The 24501-nt window shown below is 41.2% G+C and overlaps 1 long non-coding RNA gene across 1 annotated transcript; it reads left to right on the forward strand.

Annotated features, from left to right (window-relative positions):
- Positions 1–937: 937 nt before the first annotated feature.
- LOC148216684 (uncharacterized) lies at positions 938–18831 on the forward strand. The gene is made up of 3 exons (XR_015794811.1): positions 938–1009; positions 11927–12087; positions 13370–18831. It is a non-coding gene; the product is annotated as an uncharacterized LOC148216684 (long non-coding RNA).
- The last annotated feature ends 5670 nt before the right edge of the window (positions 18832–24501 follow it).

The raw sequence follows: 24501 nt of genomic DNA on the forward strand, positions 1-24501 counted from the left end.
GGGCAGCTGGGGTGAACTTCACACCTTGGGTGACCCTGCTGGGATATATACTCCTGGCATACATTTCTAACACTCATCCCTCCCAAGAACACCCACCACTAGCACCACCACAATGAGGCATCGAGACTTAGGGGAAGCACTTACTGAGCAGCTGCGCAAATCCAGAGCACCACTACATGGCAACCCATACATACAAAAATGTCAACTTTTTGCCACCACCTAGTGATTGATAGGTTGAACAGTTGACTCACAGTTTCAAGGAATAAAAGAAAAAAAGAAAAAGTTTGGTTAGTTGATGGAACAAGAGGAAAGAAAAAATGAAGTGTATTGTAGAGAACGACAGATATAACCTTGGAGAAGGAATGAGGCAATTAACAAAATGGGAATTAAGCCTAGGAAAGGAAGAAAGCAATAGAAAGAAACTTAGGGTGACTTTGCCTTGGTTCTCTTTGGTATAAGAGAGAGGGAAGGGAAAATGTTATCAGGCTTTTAACATTCTGTTTCTATAGCCTATATTAATAGAGTATTTTCGGGGGGGGGGTTCCCAACCTGGCTTGCCTCAAACACCTGGCAGTATGGAATCACCAGAGCATTCTCCATGCCAATTGGGGGAGGCTTTTCATGTGGCAGATGATGCTGGGAGAGGCTGGAAATTCAGCCAAAGACACACCAATCACAGCTGTTGAAATGTTGAGCACTGTATGGACCACAGCGCAGCTCAGACCCATTCCAGGTGTGCAGTGAGGGTGTGTGGGAGGGGGCAGCAAGAGTTAGAGTAGCATGAATTCCTGTCAGCCCTGTGATGGGGGGGGGGGGAGCACAGCAGAGCAGCTCTGTGGATGTGGCTCTGCTGTTAAAGGCCTGCCTCTTAGGCTTGAAGGAAAGGTCATCTTATCAATCACTCCCAGACTCTGGAATGGGTTCCCACAGGAAATGCATTTACTCCCTCCTCCCTCGCACTTCTTTTAGGAGTTCATGTCAAACCTATCTCTTAGCCAGACCTTAAATTGTAAGTTTTTATTACTTATGCTTTGACTGTGTTGTTACTATTTTCTATAGTTTTTGTTTTTAATTACATGAGCTGCTTGAGCAATCAATCAGCTTGGACAGAAAAGCAGAACAGAAATAATGCAGGGTGGGGGAAGTTGTGGGGAAGTTGTGGGGAAGAAACAGCAGAGCAGGGTGGAGCAGCGGGGAAGTTGAAATAGATTGTTTCTAAAGAGACATGGCTGGATGGCTGAAGTCATGAACAGGATTTTTTTGGAAGCAGTTCATAGTCTGAACACACCAATGTGAAGTTGGGGTATTTCATGCCATGATTATGGGCTACTCAAGACCCTTGTCCCACAGTCAGGCTTTATTGTTGAGAGGGTGGACCCTTGACTGGATTTTGTAGAATTTTCACTGTGTGCCTTTGTAATAGCAGAGGTAAGCAGAGTTTTTATGCCTCCAACAGCCACCAGTCACCAAATTTAAGTGCAAAATAGCTATTCAGGTTGTGGTTGATTATATACTGAACATGTTTCATGGAATAGTAGCTGATTACTCACTGAATATGAATCAGCAGTGTGATTTAGCTGCAGAAAAAGCTAATGCCATACTGGACTTAAATAAGAGAAGTATAGTTTCCAGATCACAAAAAAATATTAGTTCTGTTTTGTTTTTCAATAATCAGCCCCTCGCTCTGATTATTGTGCTTGCTTCTGGGCATGTTTTCAGAAAGATTCTGACAAAACAGAACAGGTTCAGAAAAGGAGAACATGGATGAGCATGAGATGCTGAAGGAGCCGGGAATGTTAGCTGAGAGGAGAAAATGCTGAGGGTAATTAAAACAGAACTCTTCACATACCTGAAAGAATATTGCAAAGAAGATAAGCCAGATCTATTTGCCATCATCCCAGAGCAGCAGATGCAAAATAATGGATTTACAGGAAAACAGATTCTGGCCGTATGCTAAATAGAGCTTCTTAACAGAAGAGTGATTTGCCAGTGGAAATCGATTACCTAGAGAGGTAGTGGTCTCCTCTTCACTGGAGTGTTCAAGCAGATGCTGCCTTTCAGTGAATTAAAGTGATTACTGCACTGAGCAGGGGGTTGGTCTCATTGGCCTAATAGCCTCCATTCCAATGATACATTCCATGACTCAAGGCAAATCTACTCTAGGAATTAGTATGAAGGTGATTCTGGTGATTCTACATTCATACATCTCCTTTGACTTATGCTATGATACCAAGCATTCTTTTTTTAGCAAATTAATGGAGAGTTTAATTGTCCCTTTTGTTAGGCTGTTGGGAATCAAAACCTTTGCCAATACCCTGCAAAGCATTCAGAAATCAATTAGTATTATCCTGGCATACTTTCTCCAGTCCCCACAAATTTTATAGTACAAGCAGTTAATGATAGAAGTCTATACTCAGATGGAAAGGGAGATATTGTTTGATCTTCTGTGGGATTCTTATGTGACATTGGAAAGGTGGAAGCAGAAATCGTGGCATCAGTTGTTTTGTCTCAGAGGACAGAGTCCAACTCTTTTTCTCTCTCTTCCAAGAGTTTTAAATGATTTCTGGGTAGCAGACAATGCAGTAAGCTATTAAGAGCAGTTTGGTTTACTTCCAGGAAGAAGGGGATTAGAAAATATGATTTCCTAATTAGGTCAATGCACATTTTCTTGGTTATGGTCCCCATGTTTATTTCTCAGTTAATGTCTATCCAGGCTGTATATGGTATTCATAGATATAGTTATGGTGTTCATAAATGTACTATTTTGAGCTTAAGAGGAAAGATAGCCCTAGCAAACATTTTTGCAATGTTAACTTGCTAGCACTATGAGAAGCAGTAGAAATTTCCTTTTTTAAAAATTAATTTTTATTAAAGAAGTTTTTTTTAAGTAAAAACAATACACATTTTAAGAAAAAAGAAAGTAAAGTAAAAGGAAAGTGGTAAGTAAATAAGAAAGAAATGAAAGAAAAAAGAAAGAAAAAGAAAAAAAGATAGAAAGAAGTAGCTTCTGATTATCTTTACAGCAGTTATAAATGCACTTATATTTTATCCTCTCTCCCTAAGGTCACATTGTGGCTCCCTTCTTTGTCGTCTCTGCAAATGTTGTCATCTTCACCAACCATTCCTCCATTGTGGGTACTTCAGAGTCTTTCCATCTTTGTGCATATAATAACCTCACTGCAGTTACCATGTACAAAAACTATTGTCCATAAGTCTTTTCTAATTGTCTATCCATTAGTCCCAGCAGGAAAAGTTCTGTTTCAGCTGTATATTAATCTTTAACATTCTTTGTATCACTGTGTGCATTTGAACCCAAAATTTTCTAGCTTTTTTACAAGTCCACCAAGCACAATAAAATGACCCTTCATGTTTTCCACATTTCCAACATAGATTTGAAATACCTTTATATGTTCTGGAAAGTTTTTCTGGTGTCATATACCAGAGAGGCAGTAGAAATTTCCTAGCAGTAAAAGCAGTTTGAAAGTGAAACCAATTACTCCCCTTCATTGTATGTGTTCAAATGAAGGTTATATAGGGATGTTCTAATTTGATTTCTGTATTGAGCAGGGGGTCGGACTCAATTATCTCAATGATCTATTCCACCTTTATGATTCTAGACAGGGATCAGGGGACAAAAGGATGCATCCCAGCCTCACAAGGTTGATGCCCTTTAGCAGATCAACTCATATTGTCTAAGATTAGTGGACAAACAAGGCTGCATCCATCCAATTTTTCACCTTTGATGGTTAGGTTATTATAAGCCAAAATTTTCAGCAAGCAGACTTGCACTACTTCTTAAACTGAGGAGGAGCAACAATATTGAGTGGGTGAATGGAGGACTAACCCAACAACCAATGCAATAGTACAGAGAGCCAAGTTGGGAAACGATTGAACTGTCAGTATGGATTGAGTTACCACAGGTCAAAATCCAGTTTTTCTTGTCCAATTGTCTGACAGCTGTAAAAATAATATTGTGATTATCAGCAAAAAAAAAAGTGACAAACAGACAATTGCAGACTCTACTTCTCTGTATTGGAATGAGCTGGTACTGCATTTTGATCACCAACCGAAAGACAACTGAAAGAAATCTATAGAGACAAGAGGAGCATCTGGCTGATGCCTAAAAATACTTTTGCAGAATTGTATTCTAGAATTAAAACTAATTGAGCAATGCTGGCATCTGGAAAGGGTCCAAATGTTCATACTGATGGCTGGTGCTTTATACTAATTTGTTGGCAAGGATGCCCATCAATTCAGTTTTATAGATGGTTTCTTACCCAAATGCCTAATCTCAAAAGGTGAAGGAAAAACACAATGTCACTGGGAATGGCTTATCACACAGGAAACTAATACTTTTTCCAAAGCAATTAAAAAAAAACCTTTTGATCAGAGTATGCCAAGATAGAAAAGGGGGTCCAGCTGTGATCAAGGGAGCTTAAGTTTTAGTTGACTGAAATTGCTTAGCAAAGGAAATGTTTTTAGCAGTAAAAGATGTATCGGCTTTCCAGAATTATTGCATCTTGATTCCAGGGTGTAGGTGAACCAAGACAGGTATGACCACATGACAAATATGTGAGTCTACAAATTACTGAGAGCTTGTCAGCTGCCACAGTGCAAGAATAAATCTTAAGTGTATGGCAACAGATTGCATTTGTGGGTGTATATGTTTTATTATCTTCCCCATTCTGTAACTCTGTGAATACATAATGTGCCTTATCAATTCAGATCTTTAGTCTTTGCCAGGGGCTCTCTATCCCTTCAGGCAGAAGATTTCCCTGGCCATGGCACATGAGGTCTCAGGGTCAAGGATCAAACTTGAGGCTCTTTAACTGTCTTCTTGAACTGAGTCATCCAAATTCTATCAGATGTTATAATATTATTCCAATGGTGCTTTATCTGATACAGGACCAAAGGCATGCAAGTGACCTTTCTGTCTATTTTTGTACAGTAACTACAGAATGAGCAAGTCCAGGGTAGATTGTCTAAATGTCCCCTCTTCTGTTTTGTTTTGTTTTGTTTTGTTTTGTTTTGCCTCTTTTGCACATGCCAAAGTGATTAATGCATGAAGCAAAGCTTAGGGTTACTGTTCTGGAGGATTGATACCTTGAAGTCCTCCAAAGATCTTCAGAGTGGTGCTGTCTTCCCTCACTGGGATGTTGGATATGGAGCAAACGAACCACCACTGTGAAAGGGGGATAACTAACCTGGCTGACAGATAATACACATGACAAAAGGGTTCAGAATAAATCAGAAAGGAGCTCTCCCAATGTTCCTGTTCCACACAATGCCTCTTCCACATATGCAACCTGATGGTTGGGCTATCTTTGAACGTGGATTTAGTGTATTATCAGGAGAGAGAGAGACATGTGCTCAGAAACAGATCTCAAGATCTGACAGATCACAAGCATCTATTTGTCTGTGACCTGTTACCCTGGGCAACTTTACAGGTACCCAAACCCAGGATTCCAATCATCTGCCTACCCCACTCCATATTAGGGAGAGTGATCAGCAGCTGCCAAAGATGACTCCTGTTAGACGTTTCCCACAGTGCCCACTGAGGAAGATTCTTCTCACCCTTCTCCAGGAAGGATCCTCATCTGGGTATCTTAGAACTAGTTTGTACTTAATTCATTCTCTCAGAAGAGCTTTTTCCCCTGAGTGAGTGCTAACATGGAATCTGGAAAGCCTTCAATCTAATTTCTTCCCACCCAGAACTAATGGTTTGACAAGAGTGGCCGCTATAATAGTAAGACCGTCTTTTAGAGCTCTCAAAATTCTTCAGCTATTGCAAGCAGACTATATTAATAGGAGCTTCTTCCTTGCCAAAAAAGATTGCTGGAAGCCCGAACCCAGCTCAAGTTATAAATGCTTAGGATTGGTGCACAACACAGAAAATCTAGAGGGAGAGAGAACTCATTTAAACTATTGCAAAATTGAGCAACGTTGGAGCACTGAGTGGCAGACCAAATGCTGACTCAGGCATTCAGGGACTGCATCTGATGCATGCGCACACAAATAACACATATATCTCCCACACTCAATCGTCTGCTCTTGGGAATGTACAGTTTTTGGTCTATTTCACTAGGGGGAAGAAGAAGACATAAGACTTATCTCCCAAAGGAAAGCAGCATTATTTATTTATAGTTATGTGTTGCCCAGTTCCCAAAAGTCCAGACTGTTTACACTAATAGAGTTTAAATATACTGTCAATTTATCAAAATATATCCAACAGCAACCCCCAACATGGATAAAGTAGTGGCCCTGCTACTATAAAATAACATAAAACATTCATAGTCAAGCTCCAAACATCCATGCCCCTCCTGGCTAACTAAAGCTGCGGGTGTTGTGTGGGTGGGTTCTAGCGGTGGTGAATCCGTCGCTGAGTGAGGGAATTGTTCCTCCACCCCTTAAGGAGGTGCTGGTCCACCCCCTCCTCAAGAATCCATTGCTGGATTCTTCAATACTGAACAACTTCATCCAGTATCTAACCTCTCCTTTTTGGGGAAAGTGACTTAGAAGGTGGTCATGCAGCAGCTTCAGAGGACTTTGGATGAGGTGACTGATCTGGACCCTTTTCGGTCAGGATTCAGGCCTGGGTATGGGATGAAAATGGTATTGGTCATGCTTTTGGATGATGGGAGCAGGATGGGGGTTGTGCATCTGTCCTTGCTCTGCTTGATCTCTCAGTGGTGTTTGATACCATTGATCATGGTATCCTTCTGGATCGGCTCAGAGGATTGGGGGTGGGTGGCATGGTGTTGTGCTGGTTCTCCTCCTTTCTCTGGGGTCAATTCCAGTCTGTGGTGATTGGAGAGGAGAGATCCCGCTCTCAGTCCCTTCTTTGTGGGGTTCCACAGGGTTCAGTTGTCTCCCCTCCCCCCCATTCAACATCTACATGAAGCTACTGGGTGAGATCATCTGTTGCCATGGGGTGAGGTATCAAAACTGGCAAGACTTAGTGGCTCTGGATTTTGAGAACTTCCAGCTCAGGGACTATGCCATCTTTGATACTAGATGGGTTGCATTGCCCCATACAGACCCAGTACTTGTGACTCCTGCTCAAAGAGCAGGTGGCAGTCATGGCTAGGAGGGCTTTTGCACAGCTTTGCATTGTGTGCCAGTTGTGCCATTCCTGGACCAGGAGGCTCTGCTCACCTCCCAAATGGATTACTGTAATGTGCTCTACATGGGGCTACTCTTGAAAAGTATCCAGAAGCTTCGGCTAGTGCAAAATGTTATGTGTGCCCCTAGAACGGCCCACATTATACCTCTGCTCCATGAGCTGCATTGGTTGCCAGTTTGCTTCTGGGTCCAATTCAAGGAGCTGGTTTTGACCTTTAAAGCCCTTCATGGCATGGGGCCAGGTTATTTGAGGGATCACCTTCACTTGATTACATTTGCCTGTCCCATCAGGCCTGGTAGAAGAGGTATGCTGCAGGTCCTGTCTGTGAAAGAGTTTCATCTGGCAGGACCCAGGAGATGGGCCTTTTCTGCCATGGCACCCAACCTATGGAACACTGTTCCCCTCGAGGTGAGATTGGTCCCATCCTTGACATCCTTTTGGATGTCACTTAAAACATGGCTATGTGAGCAGGCCTGGGGACCTCATGGAAATGGTGATTTGATGAGATGGCTGCATTGTTTTTAACATCAATTCTCTCTGCTATCTTGTTATTAATAATATTGTTGATGTCTTCTAATGGTAGTTTTTAACATTTAAGTTTTTTATGATGGTTTTTATTGTAAGCCGCCTGGAGTCACCTTACTGTGAGATGGGCAGCTATATAAGTGTGATTATTCAATCAATCAATCAATCAATCAATCCACTGAAATGGCACCGTCTTAACAGTTTTGTAGAAAACTGAAGGCAGGATGCCATGTGCTTTGTGGGAGGCTACACAGGTGGTTCTGGGGGCCTGCTCAGCCCTGGATTATGACATCCTGCTCCCTGATGCTCAGGTCTATATGTATGCTGCACCAAGTACCAAGGAAGGCACATCTTGGAGCTTCCCAAAATCTCCCATCCAAGTCTCAAGAATGCAAACTGATAGGCTAATGTCTGTGAAATGAAAGTAGTATAATATACATAAAAAGTAGGCTGCTATTCATATTCAAATAAAGTAAGGGTATGCATTTATCAATCTGACCTTAAGTTGTCCTTGTAGATTCATTATATATGTAAATGACACCCTATTCCAATTGCTAAGCAACAGATCTCCAAGTACCCACAGCTTTGGAATTGCCTCTGTAGGCCAGATAGATGTAATTATGAGTGAAGGGCTTAACCCTCATTTTCCTTTTTTAATATAATTTTTATCAAAGATTTTTTAAAAGGAAGATAAAAACTAATACAAATTAATATAAAATCAGAAAAAGAAAAGGAAAAGAAAGAAATCAAAGAGAAAGCTAAAAGTGCAAGAAAGGGGGGGGAAGTAAAAGAAAAACAGAAAAGAAAGAAAAAAGATACAAAGAAGTAACTTCCAATCTTCTTTACAGCAGTTATAAGTATAATTATAAATTTACCTTTTACTCTATGGTTACAACATAACTCTCTTCTTTCTATAATCTATCCTGTCTAATCATCAAAACCATAAATCACAAGTTCATTTTTTTTCTGTTTCATGCAAAAAGTCTATAAGAGGTTTCCAGTCAGCAATAAATGTAGACATTGCCTTTTAACTGATCAAAGAAGTCCATTTAGCCATTTCAGCGAGTTCCATCATCTTTACCAACCATTCCTCCATTGTGGGTAGTGCTGAATCTTTCCATCTTTGTGCATACAATCATCTTGCTACAGTTATCCTGTACAAAAGCAAAGTTCCGTAACTAAACCTTCTTTTCCTACAGTTATGATCACATGGGTCACTAGACAAACCTAGGATTACCAACCACTCCAAATTAAAGGCTCTTACAAAATGGTAATCCAATATTTCTTTTTTCAAACCATTTATGGCATCATTAATTAAGCACAGATTGAAAAGATAGGTATCCCTAAAAAAGGTTTGCAGTCAAATTCAAGAGAACACCCTGCAAGAGCAAATTAAGAAATTGATCTTTAGTTATCAACATTTAATGAAAGAAACCTAATAGTCACTATAGGAGTTTCTATGAATTTCATCTAGTTAAGTCTGATTAGCTTCACTATCTCCAGCAGCAATATGAAGAATAAGTACTTATCTTATAGGGGTGCTGTAGGAATTAAAACTAGATAATGCACATTTTGAATACTGAAAAAGCCTTATACAATTATAAGTATAATAATTACTTATTATAATTAAGTTGCATGAACTGAGTGAGACTATCACAGGGTGAGACAAGGGTAAATGAACTGACTGCCTGCATTTGCCATTAGGACCCCCTCCTACTTCCAGTCATAATATTTGCTTTCTGCTATAGAGGAAAAAATGTCAGGAAGTAAGCACTCTGCCTCCTACAGGTTATTTTGACCTTCAGAGCTGCTCTCCAGGATTCGGCTATTCGATTGAGCAATCAGGCTAAATTTGAAGTCCCTTGCTTGTATAGGGTCTGCTCTCCTTCTACACCAAGCCTCCTTGAGGATAAAATGAATAATTTACACAACAACCTCTCCTAGCTGCTTCAGAAATATCATAGGCCACACACACCTGCTGTGGGCACTGTATGTATTCCGTAATCATGATTATCACAAAAACATCTACACCAATTCCCCACTGCCCCCTGCCCAAGTTGCAGAGGCTTAATTGGATCTGAATAACATGGCCCATAAAGTATTTCACCCCACGGATTGCCCTTTGCAGCTAAGACATACCCGCGTGGTGACTAATGATGCCTCAGGTGTCCAAAAGAGGTTTTGTTTAGCGTGAAGGCAATTAGCCTTTCTGTTCCCACTCCCCTCTGAGAGGTTACTGACAAACAAACAAACCACACCCCTCTGCTTAAGTCACTACAACAAGAATTACAAAATGAAGCTGACATCTTCTAACCACTGTCTCCTGGAGGCTGGCTGAAGAAAGCTTGAGGTGATTTGGGGGCCAGCTGTTGAAGTCAATTCTTACTCTATTATAGTTTCTGGAGCAGTAACAGTCAGAGAAGAGTACAGAGCCCAATCAAGTCCAAATTCTAATTTAAAGGATCTTCCTCTATTTCCCCAATTGCAACACAGACATGACCCAGGAACTGTTTTTTTCTGCCATGTCCTCATGGCATAGCTTTTGTCTCATCACCAGCCTACAGCTGAGGCAGCTGAAAGTCACTCTTAGCTGTTTCAGTGTTTACCCTGATCATGAATAAGCTCTAGCATGCTTCACTAATCATTTGGTTCCTTGAATGGTTAGGGTTGGGGTTTGTCCTGCTCCTCCCGGCCATGGATCTCCACAATCGTTTTGCCTTGAGGTGCAGAAGACCAGCCACTGGGGGCTTTTGTAGCAGTGGGTTGCCATTGCTTCTGCCCACAAGGGTTTTCATCTGGATGCACTTTTCACTATTGTTATTCCAGGCAGGCGGGGGGGGGGGGAGCACAGTTTGCCTACTCTGTTCTAGCATTGGCAGAACAAGGTGCCGCCAGCCCTAGGGTCAGAACTAGGCTCCTTGGTCACTCATGTCCAGCACTGCCATGCCCTTGCAGCACTGGGCAAGGATGGAGCTTGAGATGCTTACCTCCCTCTTCACCCTACAATCCTCCTCCAGGCCTATTACTAAAATCCTTTTTGAACACACATTTAGCGCTCTTTCAGACAAGTGCTGTACCTGTGTTCAGAAAGTCCGACTGACAGCTGACAGGCGTGAGGAAAGGTTGTTCTGAGCAGGTGCATCAGAGGTGCTCGCTCTCCCTTCACCTTTCTTGCCTATGACCTGTGAGCTGAACACCTTGATCGGTAGATGAAACTGCTCCCCCACACATACCCAACCTTGTCCCTCTGTTAGGCAGAGTGATGGGTGGTTGTTTTGCTGCTGGCAGGTGGGAGGGGAAACTAAGCTGAGGGACCCCACCAATGGTTTTTCCTAATTTTGCCCACAATAGGTGCAAAAGCACAGCAAACCTTGCCAGCCCCACCGCTGTTGCAGATTAGGAATTGGCCAGTGAGGCATCACAGTTTATGCCATCACACTTTTCTGCCAACTCAAGGACTTTAGGAGAGTTTACAGGCTTTGTCTCTTTTATAGTCTTAGGCATATTTCCATTGAGTGTACCCCAAATGCATATAATTTCTGGCGAATGGACATTTAGTTCTATAAATTATTTTTATAGTTTTGTATCCAAATGTGTTTTAAATAGCCACTATATCCTAGACTATTGGATGCTCAGTTTCCTGAGCTATTTATTTACTGCATGCTGTCCCTCCAAAATTGGCAAACAGGCACATTGCAACTTTGTTGTATGCAGATGACATAGTACTCCCATCACAAACACAAATTGGACTCAAACGAGCCATGAATGCTCTGGCCAGTTATTGCTCTGAAGAAGCTTTCGAAATCAATTATAGCAAGATTAAAGTTTTGGTCTTTGTAAAGAGATCTAAACTGCACGTTTGGAGGATAAACGGCCAGAATATTGAACAAATTAAATCCTTTAAATATTTGGGCATGGTTTTTCATATCTCCACTAAACACAGTGCGCACCAAAGCTACATTACACAAAATGCTCAAAAAACAGTGGCTGAAATCCAATCCTTTTACTTTACTAGAGGAGCACAACATATCCCAGCAGCACTGAAGTTATACTCAGCTAAGGCTCACACACAACTACTCTTCAGTGCCCAGCTAGGACCCTATCCTTCATTTACACCTCTGGAAAGGGTTCAATCCAAATTCTTAAGGGCCATGTTTCAGGTAGCCCCTTGTATCCCAAATGTAGCACTAAGGAGGGAAGCAGGGTTGTCCAAAGTCAAAACGGGTGCATGGATTTGTATTATAGCACATTGGCTGAAACTACTGTTTTTCCCCACAGGTTTGGGTTCTTTCCTTAGTCCATCAAAGTTCCATATGATCTGAGATGGTGCCCTTGTGGACAAGCGGCTATTGAAACTATAGCACATGTCCTGTTATACTGTATTTTTAATAAGGACTCATGAGCCCATCTAATAACTCCTCACCTGATAAAATATCCAGGTAATTCTGATTTTTTTTACTGTATGTCCATTTGTTGCTATCTGATCAGAATGATTTAGTTTCCCTGAATGTAGCTAAATTTTGTTATACTGTCTGCAAAATTAGGCAGATTTTGACTGCCCGCAGACGACCCCACCAATCTGTATATATATTATGTGCTGCTCATTTTATTTTATTTTATTTTATGTAGTTTTAATGTATTTCAATGTATTTCAGTGTATTTTTATTTGTAATTCTGGTCCGTGACAGTAACATTTTTTTTTTTACTGCATGTTGTTTTTCACTGTTTTTCTTCTTTGTATTGTCTTTACAATACATTTCTAAAGAATAGTAGTGGTAGAGACAATGTCCAGAGAATTTTGATTTATCGGTCAGAATAGAAAACGAGCACAGAAAGCAACAAGGAGGGAAACTCAAGTGCTGTCATCTCTTTTGGGGCCTGGCTTTCCAAGAGATTACGCTCATCCCCTGTTCCCAGATCTTTCCAATGGGAAGTGACAAGGGCTGAACTGCTCAGTGCGAATATAGATCTTATCAGGACACAGGACAGACTACATCAGGCTTGGAATTTACTTTCCATAATCCTGTTGTTGAATAACTACAGATAGTTACATCTCAGATAATGCTTTAACCAACATTTTGTAACAAGATAAACCATGGATTAGATCCTGTTGTAAAGGGTGCCTTTAGGCCATCAAACCCAACCCCCTACTTAGTGCAGGATCTAAACGAGAGCCCCCCCCCCCCAAGGTATTAGGTTTCCATGTCCCAATTTTTGAACTAAAACAGAAAACCTGAACAAGCAGCTATGGTGCCTTTTTTTTTTTTGCTTTTGCTTGTATGTTTTTCATTTGCATGATTTGTTCATTTCTCTTCAGCTAACTAGCACTTTACCTCCTAGAAGGGGAATTCATCAATATTCCTGCAGTAGCTGTACTCTCACATTTTAACTCCCTTTCTACCAGTCAAATTCTCATGCCATCTTAGGGCTTTTACAAATTCTTGCAATATTTCTTAGCCCTTTCTCATAGAATTACAGTATCTCCCACGATTTTATCAATATCCCGTATAAAAACTTTCTTCTGCTTCCCATAAGAAATAGCAGCTGGGCCACAGAACTAGGCTTTGGGCCAGTCCTAATAATAATAAATGGTGCCTAATTTTATCCTGCTCATTTTAGGGATTGGGGACTGGATGTTTTGTTAAATAAGAAGCCTTTAGACTGGAAAAAAAAGGGCTGTGCACTTGACTTTTTATTGCTTTGTTTTTCCTTTGTTGCCAGTGCTGTACTGATTGCCAGCTATCTTGCATCACGGCTCCTAACATCCACCGCCTATCACATATTTGACCTGCTTCCCATACATTCTTTGCTGCCAGGAGTCTGGCATTCTGCCTTGCCAGAGGGACAAGAAAGCTAGCAGGAGACTTAGCAACTTGGACTAGGGCCAAACTGCACAAGTGGAGCCAATTCTTTATCATCTTTGGAAGCTGGTGAGTGAAATATGTCTTGCCAAACAAACATAATGCTGTGAACAGTGAATGGGGAAGCTAAGCAGAAGAAAGTGGAGACGTGGTACGGAATGCAAGGCAGGCCATCAGTCGTGACCTTGACTGTCTTGATGATCTTGAAACCAATCAGTGCATTCACAAATATTGTAACTGAGAGTGTTCTCTACACCAAGAAATGCCAGATATTTCACAAAATACAGACTATGTAAAAGTATTAGAGTAGCACCGTGATGGAGGAATACTGAAACTCCCACAATGGAGGAATGGATTGTGAAGATGTCAGAAATGGCAGAAATGGCAAAACTGACCTGTTTGGTCAGGGACAAAACAATAAGTACTTTTAGAAAAGACTGGAAACCTTTTATGGACTTTTTGCTGAAAATGAAAAAAAGTAAAGTGATTTATGGATTTGATGATTGAAAAAAGATTAAATAAGGACTGAAGGGGTCTTTGTAAATACCAAGAGGGTGGAGGGATAACAGGTTTGTTTAAAACTGTTGAAAAGGTCAGAAGGTGCTTATTTTTTTTTATTCTTCTTTCTTTCTTTCTTTCTTTCTTTCTTTCTTTCTTTCTTTCTTTCTTTCTTTCTTTCTTTCTCTTTCTCTCTCTCTCTCTCTGCACTTTTTTCTTTTCTTTCTTTCCTTCATATTTTTTCTTCACATTGGTCTTTTATCTATGTCAAAATTCTTTATACAATTATATGTGTGTGTGTGTATACACACACTCACACACACACACACACACACACACACAGAGCGGCTGGATAGCGCAATGGTTAGAATGCCACCTTTGACACGGGGGACTGGGGTTTGAATCCCAGCTGGTACCTACCTTATCAGTAGAGGTCCTTGGACAAAGACCTCCAACGCTTCACCTGCCTACCTCAAATATGAGAGTGACATGAACTAAGAGAGTCATGCCAGTTTGGATGCTGCCCAGATTAACAGGGTCCACACCAGATGTTGGAGAACTAGGACAATCTGACAATAAGTGGGCTACTGGAACAAACTATACATGGACAAGAGAACCTGCAATTGATGGAATGCTACTACAACAGTAGATCTAATGAGAGGGGATATATAAAACATATGAGGAAACTATGGATGGACAGAAGGCCTACATCCACACTAACTGAGAAACAGCTAGTTACCTAGTGCTTCAACACAGTGAAGAGGAAGCTACTTTCACAACTTGAGATGGACCAACTACACATTACATCCCAGACTCAAGAAGACCCAGAAAAATAACTAGATGTGCAGCCAACACCTGAAGCTGGAATGTCACTGCCACCCCCTCCATTACAGAGCACAGCAGCTGATATGAGGCATAAGATCAGTGATAAATTAGCTATAGTCAACCCTTCAGACTGATTACCAAGATTCAGTGGAGTATGTACAGTGGAGTATCAGATAGTATGCTAGAAGATGCCAATAGAGCCCTCATGACAATCCCTACTACCACCATAACTCAAACCAATGAACTGGTATATGCTATAGCCACTGTAATCCTGGAGATGCTTGGTTACACGATCAAGAACAGCAGTACATACCCGCCCCGCCCCCGCCCCCCAGAAAATGAGGTTGGAGGCTAAGATCAAGGCAACTCGTTGAGAAATTAGTCCGCTGTTGGAACTACAGAAGGGTGTGAAAATTAAGGATAAGACTCGGCTACTGAAAAAATACAAGGGGCTGACTCCATCTGAAGCCCTAGAGCCCAAGGTCTCACAGCACTGGCTGCCAGGCTAAGGAGATACACTAGAGAAGCAGAGGCCAAGGAGATAAATGCCCTGTTCTCCAAACAACCATCCAAAGTGTACTCCCAGCTGCAGTGCAACAACACAGTAACAGCAGACCAAAGCAATCTCCCAGAACAGGAACCAGTCACTATCCATCAGCAGACATCCAACAGCAGGTCAAGAACATGAAGAGCTGGACAGCACCTATCTGGACATGATCCACATCTACTGGCTAAAGAAACTAACAGCAGTGCATGAATGCCTAGCAGCACAGATTGTGTTAGCCCAGACTGGCTAACACAAAGAAGGACAGTTTTGATCATGAAAGACCCCCACAAGGGAACAACACCAGCCAACTACCAGCCAATAACCTGCCTTCCCACAACATGGAAAGTCCTATCAGGCATCAAAGCTGTCAAGCTACAGGACCATATGGGCCAGTACATGACCACAGCTCAGAAGGGCATTGGAAATAACACCAGAGGCTCAAAACAGCAGTTGCTCATAGATATAGCATTAGCCCAAGCTCAAGTCTAGATAGACCAATCTGAGCACAGCCTAGACTGACTACAGGAAAGTCTATGACTCAATGACACACACATGAATCTGTGAATGCATGGTGCTATACAAAGTCAACAGAACACTAAGGGCCTTCCTCAAGAACTCAATGGGACTATGGAAGACAACACTGGAATTCAACTGAACACAGCTCACACAAGTGGCCATCAAGTGTGGCATATACCAAGGCGATGCATTGTGCCCGTTGCTGTTCTGCACAGGCTTGAACTCCCTCAGCCAGATAATCACAAGGTCTGGATATGGATACAAGTTCAAGAGTGGAACTACCATGAGCCACCTCCTCTACATGGATGACATCAAGCTGTATGTTAAGAGTGAACGAGGCATCGACTCACTGATCCATCTGATGAGGATCTACAGTGAGGACATTGGGATATGATTTGGACTGGAGAAGTGTGGTCAGATGGTAGTAAAGAGAAGGAAGGTAGTTAAAACTGATGGAGTGGAACTACCAGCAGGCCACATAGCAGACATACAGACCAGCTACAAGTACCTTGGTACTTGTACAGTCACATGGGGACTATGATGAGGAGGTGAGGAAGACAACAACATCCAAATACAACCAAAGGATAAGACAGGTCCTGAAGAGCCAGCTTAATGGGAAGAACAAGATCCATGCCATCAACACATATGCCCTGCCAGTCATCAGATACCCTGCTGGTATAGTGAGCTGGCCAAAGGAGGACATGGAGGCTGCCCATGTGAAGATCCGGAAGCTCCTCACAATGTACATCTAACACCCAGAGACTGTCCTCCAGCTGGAAAGAGGGTAGGCAGTGTCTGATGAGTGTCAAAGCCACTGTCCTGGACGAAACCCAGAGCATCCAGAAGTACATCAAAGATGAGCTACAAAGAGAATGCCTAAGGTGGCAGCAGACATGGGAGGAAGTTCAAGTGAAGGAAGTGCCATGGCAAGACAAGACCCTGCATGGGATGTACCATCTACAGAATGCTGAGGTGGCTGACTTGGGAAATCCTACCAGTGGCTGGAAAGGGCTGGACCAAGAAACAGGCACCGATCATAGCAGCACAAGAACAGGCATTAAGCATGAGATCCATAGAAGTAGGGGACTACCACACTAGACAGGACCCAAGGTGCAGACTGTGCAGAGAGGGCTCAGGGACAGTCCAACACATAGTATCAGGGAGTAAGATGCAGGCAGAAACAGCATACATTGAACAGCACAACCAAGAAGCTGGCATTGAGTACAGGAACATCTGCACAGTTTATGGGCTAGACCCTCCCAAGTCCAGATGGGAGATTCCACAGAAGGTCATGGAGAATAACAGGGCTAAGATCCTGTGGGACTTCCAGATCCAGATGGACAGGCAGGTACCGGCCAATCAGCCAGGCATTGTGGTAGTAGACAAGGACCAGAAGACAGCAGTGGTGATAAATGTAGTGGTGCCAAGTGACAGCAGCATCACTTGAAGAAGGAATATGAGAAACTGGAGAAACCAGGGCCTGAAGGAGGAACTAGAGAGGATGTGGAAAGTAAAGGCCAAAGTGGTCCCAGTGGTGGTAGGAGCACTTGGGGCTGTGACTCCTGAGCTGGGAGAGTGGCTCCAACAGATCCCAGGAACAACATCAGAGCTCTCTGTCCAGAAGAGTGCAGTGCTAGGAACAGCTAAGATACTGCGTAGAACCCTCAAACTCCCAGGCCTCTGGCGGAGGACCCAAGATTGAGGAAGACACAGACCCCACCCATTGGGGTGAGGGCGGAATATATATGTGTGTGTGTGTGTGTGTGTGTGTGTGTGTGTGTGTGTAAAGCATTCCTATATTACCCACTCTGCCATTTTAAAATACCAATATCCTTTATAATACTAGTACTGATGATGATGATGATGGTGATGATGATGATGATGATGATGATGATGTTGTTGTTGCAGCACCTAGCCAATCATGGTTAGAAACTAATTAGGATTTGAATGAGAGATCACAGGAAATCCCTGGGCTGTGCACTTGACTGAGAAGTATGAAACACATCCTGGAAGAAGAAGTGGTAACTCATTTCTGAATTGTTGGAAAGAAAAATCACACAAATATATGTCTATAGAGTCATCAGGAATTGAAAGGGAGAATGGTAATGAAAACAACTGTCCAAAAAGAATGCAAAATAGCCATATATCTGTAGGCCTTAAATGTAGGGTATCATAGGACATTTATTCTTTAGAACACAATGACCAGGTATAAAATCCAAAGTTATCAAAAGATATAATCACCAACAATTTTTAAAAATCTTAGCTTCCTTAGCAGATGTTAGTGGTAAGGTAATATACCATCAGCTACTGCAAATGCTAAATTGATGAGAATGAACTGCTATAACCCTAGTAGAGACAGATTTCCGCTGAGCTAACAATGTAACATAAATGAAGCATCACAGATGTTTTGTTTGATACATAAGCACAGCCAGTGACAAAATCAAAATGTGATGTGCTTCCTGATTTGTTGTATTTCTATCCTGTTCACTTTGCTCCAGGAATCAGATGACAAACATTGTGACAATGGCATGATATAAATATGCTTATAAAGGGATGAAGGAAACGGAGTTGCTCAGTTTAAAAAAAAACAAACTTCCACAAATGAGGGCCAATATCCATGTTTCCTAAATGGGTGGACACTCTGTTTTGTTTGGTTTTAAAATAGCAGTTGGGACAAAGATAATCCAGGTGTTGCACTGTGTGGAGAATTAATCTACCCCCTGAACACAAACGTACATGCACACAATGTCACATATCTGGCAAAAACATCTCCCCTCATACTAACAGCTGCTTCCCTTTCAGAGGAAATAGCAGAGAAAAGAGAGACATTTTTGTTGAGACAGTGACATGAGAAAAAAAAAAATTGCACTTCCATTTCTGTATTGTGATCTTTAATAGCAGGGACATTACTGTTTTCAACCCACCAAGATTTTCAGCTGCAGCATAACTTTTCTGCTAGTTTGGGGTTGATGGGCCATGTTGCTTTTGGAATGCTCTGTTGCTCCTTCCAGGCATCCAATCACCTACTTTTGCTGGGGGGAGGCTTGGGGGGGGGAGGAATAGGGGGGCTTGGAGGAATGCGGTGGGAAAAAAATGGTACAAAGCTTTTGAGTGAATATAGCTAGGAACTTTTAGGCATTTCCTTAGAATCCCAGTGTGAAATGTCTATACCTCCTTAACTATGGGAGGGTGCAACCTGGAAATGCTGGAACAAAATGTTACAAAATGATGGCATAGGCTTTGAGTGAAAACTAATTTGAGGGGTTCATCGTTAACACAGCTAATGTGAGTTTATATATAATGTAATGTGTAGTTTGCGCTGACGAGAGGCTTTCCCAGTTTCCCAAGAGCTCAGTATTACTCTGGTCTTAGCTTCTCAATGCTTTGATGAAAAACAAAGTCCTTACCTCACATTGAAATGAAGCTTCAGGTTGCAATCCTATTCATTTTTAACTGGTAAGAACTCCATAGAGCACAACAGGACAACCCAACTTGTACTGTATGTAATTTCGGACATTTGCTAATGTCCCCAGGATGGTTGTACTAAGAATGAGCAGAATGGCTCTACTGTCTTGATGCATTTCAGCTGCCAGGACCATCTCCAAGTGACCCCCAATCAGTTTTCTTTGGAATGAAAGGGGTCCTAAAAGTGTATAGTTTCTTTGACAAACGTGGGTCAATACTGACTGCCCTTTGGGAGGGAGCCCTGCACATATACATTGCATCATGACTAAAAAAGCTCTATCCAGATTAGCTTAGATCACTGGTTAGGGCCTTCACTAGGGTTGTGTGAAGCTTTGAACAAATGCTTCACTCTCATGAAAGTCCCTTAAGCTACCTGCAAAGCAGCAATGGCTCCTTACACCTGAAACTGAAGCAAACCAACCATGTTGCTTTGTTTCAGACTGTTTTGGAGATCCTCTCAGCCTTTTCCCACACTGCTTGCACTCCAGAAGGCTGAAAGTGTCATCTTCTGAAGGTCTGGCGGAGGGCTTTCTTAGGTTTTGTTTTGGATGGCTTCAGTGTGTACCGTGGGATTGCCCACAAGCACTTTTGTTAGTTGGAAGTCAAATACTGGAAGCACCAGAGGAGGCTCCCAGCTATTAGAAGGTGACACAAAGCACTTTATCAAAAGGGATTGCATTGTGTCTTCATTCCCTAGAGAATCACATTGCCTCTATGATGCAAAGACCCTAATTGAGGGAAATCCAAGCCACCTCCCGCAGGCCTAATACAAAGCACATGCCACTAGGATTTTAGACTTAAATCAAAACAAAAAAAAGATGGTCTGTAGGTTGTATTCCTTCACAGGACTCCTATTCTATTACTGGAAAACACAACAAAAATAATGATTAGCAGTTCCTCCAATTAACTAAATTTAAATATATTTCTTTTTTACAAAGTTACAAAATATAGTGTTGCTTCATGCTTTAGGAGATTATTTATATCCTATCTTTCTACCAAAGAATAGGACTCGGGATATGGCTTAAATCAATGAATCAATCAATCAGTTACACTGAAATGCTTAATCTCTTTAACTGAGAGTAACTTCAATGATCTCAATGGGATGTATTTCTGAATAATCCGATATACATTTATCCTGCACTATTTGCAGCTTTGCAACATAAAAATGGCAATTAATTAAAGGCTACCTTAGGCACCCTGCAAAAACCCAGTTGACCACTAAATGTTGCAGAATTAGAGTTTTCTGTATCTCTTTGTTGCCATTTATTGGTTATCTGGATATTGTCAGCCTTCAAGGTAGACAGGTCAGGAAACAGAACCACAAGAAATACCAGAACTCTACTTTATTTATATAGGCTATAATAACAGAATCTTAAAAGCCCGACAGCGTTTCCCCTTTCCCTCCCTCTTATACCCAAGACTCCAGGTGGTTATCAAAGTATAAATTCTATTGCTCTGTGGCTTGTTTGGGATGATTTATCTTTTTTAAAATAACAAGCAAGGCTCATGTATATGAAATCTGCTCCTTCCTGCTCTATATCAGTCCTAGGAAAGAGTTAGAATCAGCAAGTATTGATAGACCTTGACTCATCTGAATATTTCAATAAGGGGTTTTTTTTACCCCCAATAATTGGAGAGGCTAAAATGGCTCTATAAACCATTCTTCACCAAAGTAGGTCTGGTATCAATTGCTTATCTTTGTGTTGTGACATATGAATATCATTTAGAGTGTCTCTTGTTTTTTTGTGAAGCTCTCCTTTGTAAAGTTTCATTATGACGTTATTTTTTAAAGGGAAGTTTTATTTAGCTTTGGTTTTCTTCATTAGTTGGAATACTGCTCTGGAACAATTGTATGTACTTACATATCCTGTTATCAGTCCCATTGAAGCAGTCAGTAGCTTCACTCTGTAAAGTGTCCAGAGTCTTGGCAACTAGGTGATATATAAATACGTACAAATAAACAAATAGCTATTGGCTGGCATGCAACTGCTCTGACACAGGGAGCAGCACCAAAGTAGGTAACATTTGTAAAAGTAAAATACTATAGGATCTCAGCAGGTAGTAAAACCTAAGCTGACCTTGGCTGATCTACAAAGCTAAATTGGATCAACTCTGGTTGTGCACAGACGGGAAATCCAGAACTGTAAGCTAGACCTGGAAGTTGGAACAATGTCCAAGAAGCTGCATCTAAATCATGATTTAAAAAACTGCATAGATACATTTAGATAAGTCACTAGGAGTTGAACCTGACCTGAAGGTTATTTTTTTTCATATTTTATTAATATTGTAAAGGCTACTACAGATAACAGGACCTTGAATGCTCCCAAAAAATCAAAGCAAGTTTGGACCTGGCTAAGACTTGGGAGACCACCAGAAAATCCCAAGGCTGTAGGCTAGACTGGGACATTGGTCACGGCCAACCTTTCTCATATTATAGTCATGGAAAAAGAAGCAAGATTTTTCCAAGTATATCTTTACCTTCAATATCATAAGACAGAATTAAGAAGACCCACACATAAAAGAGATGGCTGCTGTGAATCGTAGAAGAAATCCTTAAGAAATTTATCACAGGTTGGATGCCAGTCAGAGCTTTGTTTTACTCCCAGCACAGTGCAGTCAACTGATAGTAGAACGTGTAATTGTCCTGGCCTATTTTTATTATGCTGTTAATATCTACTGAAGCCTTATGCTTAAGCAGCTGCCAATACATATGAAGCAAAGCAATAGCCCTTTTCTTCTTTTTTTTACAATACAGCCTGAGGGGACCAGGGCCTCCCAGGAAAATTATTTTCTTTCCTCTTTTGGTCAGTAGTGTCAATATATTACACTGATTACACACAAACACATCAAGCATGTTGAAATCACGCAGGGAGTTTCACTTCCCCCTTCCACCCTACCACCATTGGCCTGGAACATATTATATTTTATGATATTTGCAGTTTCAGCCTGCTAACTGGAAAGACAAAGACAAACTTATTGGGTAAATTCAGCAAAGAATACTCAAGCACTGAATTTTTGCAGTTGAGGATCTTCAATCTCACCTTCTAGGTTTTGTACAAAATTCCTTAGAAATATTATATGTTCATAAAGGTTCCCATGGAAAACCTAAGCAATTCAACTAAACAGGCCAATTGAAAGGTCATTAAAGACAATGAATGAGGAACTATAGCTTTGCACAGAAAAGGTATGAGTTCAATCCCAGGAAGCATCTCCTGTTAAAATAATCAGATGGAAGATTAAAGGATGAAATATATATCTATCAGAACTCCTGCCCAAAAAAGGGGGGGGAGGAAGATAAATTTTCTCCTACCCTTCCACCAAAAGTCAGGAGAGAATACAAAAAAACCCCCAACCACATGTTTTCTGGGAGATTGTTTGGTCATTATAAGACTACGTAAATCTTCAAAGACTCTGTTCCTTGCTGCAAATGTTCTCAACTAATATTAACTGGTGCAGAAGCTCAAAGGAAGAGAAATACTGTTTGCAACATGTTAAAGTCAGACTAAAAAGTGTTTTAAGTCCAAAAGCAGCCCAATGACTTATTATATCTGAGATAAGCAGCATGACTGCACATTCAAAGCCCCTAATTTTTTTCTAGGGCAGCTCTATAATGGTTATTGATTCCAAAGATGCAATAGCACCAATCATAGGATTTTAAGAAGAAATGCAGACATCATATAAAATACAATTGATAGCAGATAGCAACAGTTAGATATTCCAGGACAAGAACAGGCAAGGTGTTGCTGAACTCTCAGTTAAGAATGCAAACAATTCTACCATGGGATTCTGAGATTCAAATCCCAGCAGAAGCCATAGCAGCATGAACCCTTGCCAACAAGCAGAGTCTGGCTACTGTTCATGTTCCCTACAATTTTGAAAAACTGAAGTGGCTATGGGAGGGGATTGCCTTCACTTTGTTGAGTACATGTGGTGGTTGAGGGTCTTCATTCTTAACTTTACTTCTAAAATATGCTATATATTCTCAGTGGGATAAAGGTCCTCACTGAGACACCTTTTCTGAATCAGTCCTTCCTGGAATGCCCAAGTGTTCATGCAATATCCAGGAAGTAATTCCAGGAAGTCAGGCTTGAAGAAGCTTGTATTAGAGACCCATAAAAAAAATGATAAGAGGGAAAATTGCCTTCCTAAATTGGGCATCAAATGGAGTAAATGTTTAGAAATCTGCACATCTCTACTCCAAAACCTATCAGTCAAGCCAGCCATGGCCACAAAGACAGATGATGAGATTTGGGCCAATATCAGGAACATTCTTAGCCCCTGCATCTATTCTGATACTCCAATCACTTCCTTGTCACACTCCATTTAACTGAATGCCTCCCTACAGAATTGAGTGGTTGCATAACATAACAGAATGAAGAACATAAATCAGTGCACAAAATAGGCTTAACTATGCTGCATCAATAGCTGTTCCAGTCCATGAGTTCCCCTCCATCCTACTTTTCTTTATTGGCTCCCTCCCATCACTACTGCCATTTCTTATCTGAATAAGGAGAAAGGAGATAGAACCTCTGGGTCAAGTGGCATTTATTTCTTATGTGATGCTTAGAGCCGAAGCCTGGAGCATTATGCCTAACTCCTGGTCCTCAGACTCTGATTTGTTAGCCATATACTTCAATGCAGAGAAACTACTTTTTGTCTGAAACAAGAGTAATATATGAAAGTAGTATCTGAACAGAGAGCCAAATTCTAATAGTAAATTACTTCATTCTCAAACCTTGCAGAAGAAACTATGATATGGAGGAACCCAAGATAGCGTCCCAGGATTAGGGAGTGGACCTCCCCAGTCCAATAAGCATTTGAAGCAGAAATCTATTATTTATTTCATTGTACATATTGCATATTCAAATATTTCCCCAAACAGATATTAATCTACGATCATGGTGGTTACGATGCTTTCTGGTTCAGAAGCAATTAATTTCCCTGTTACTAGTTCCTGAAAAGCAGCAGTAGCAGTTGGCAGCTGTGAAGCCAGCAAATAACCCATGATCTGATTGGAAACATCAATCCAAATTGACAAGCTATTCAATTCCATGGATCAATGCAGTTGAAAGAGTGTATTGATCTGATGACTGGATGGTTCAGTTTCAACTGACAATTTGGGGAAAAAAATTACACAGAGT

This window comes from Python bivittatus, unplaced genomic scaffold (assembly GCF_059951505.1).
Source record: "Python bivittatus isolate LINGU-HERP-01145 unplaced genomic scaffold, Pbiv_v1 ctg000080_np1212, whole genome shotgun sequence".
NCBI classification, from domain to species: domain Eukaryota; kingdom Metazoa; phylum Chordata; class Lepidosauria; order Squamata; family Pythonidae; genus Python; species Python bivittatus.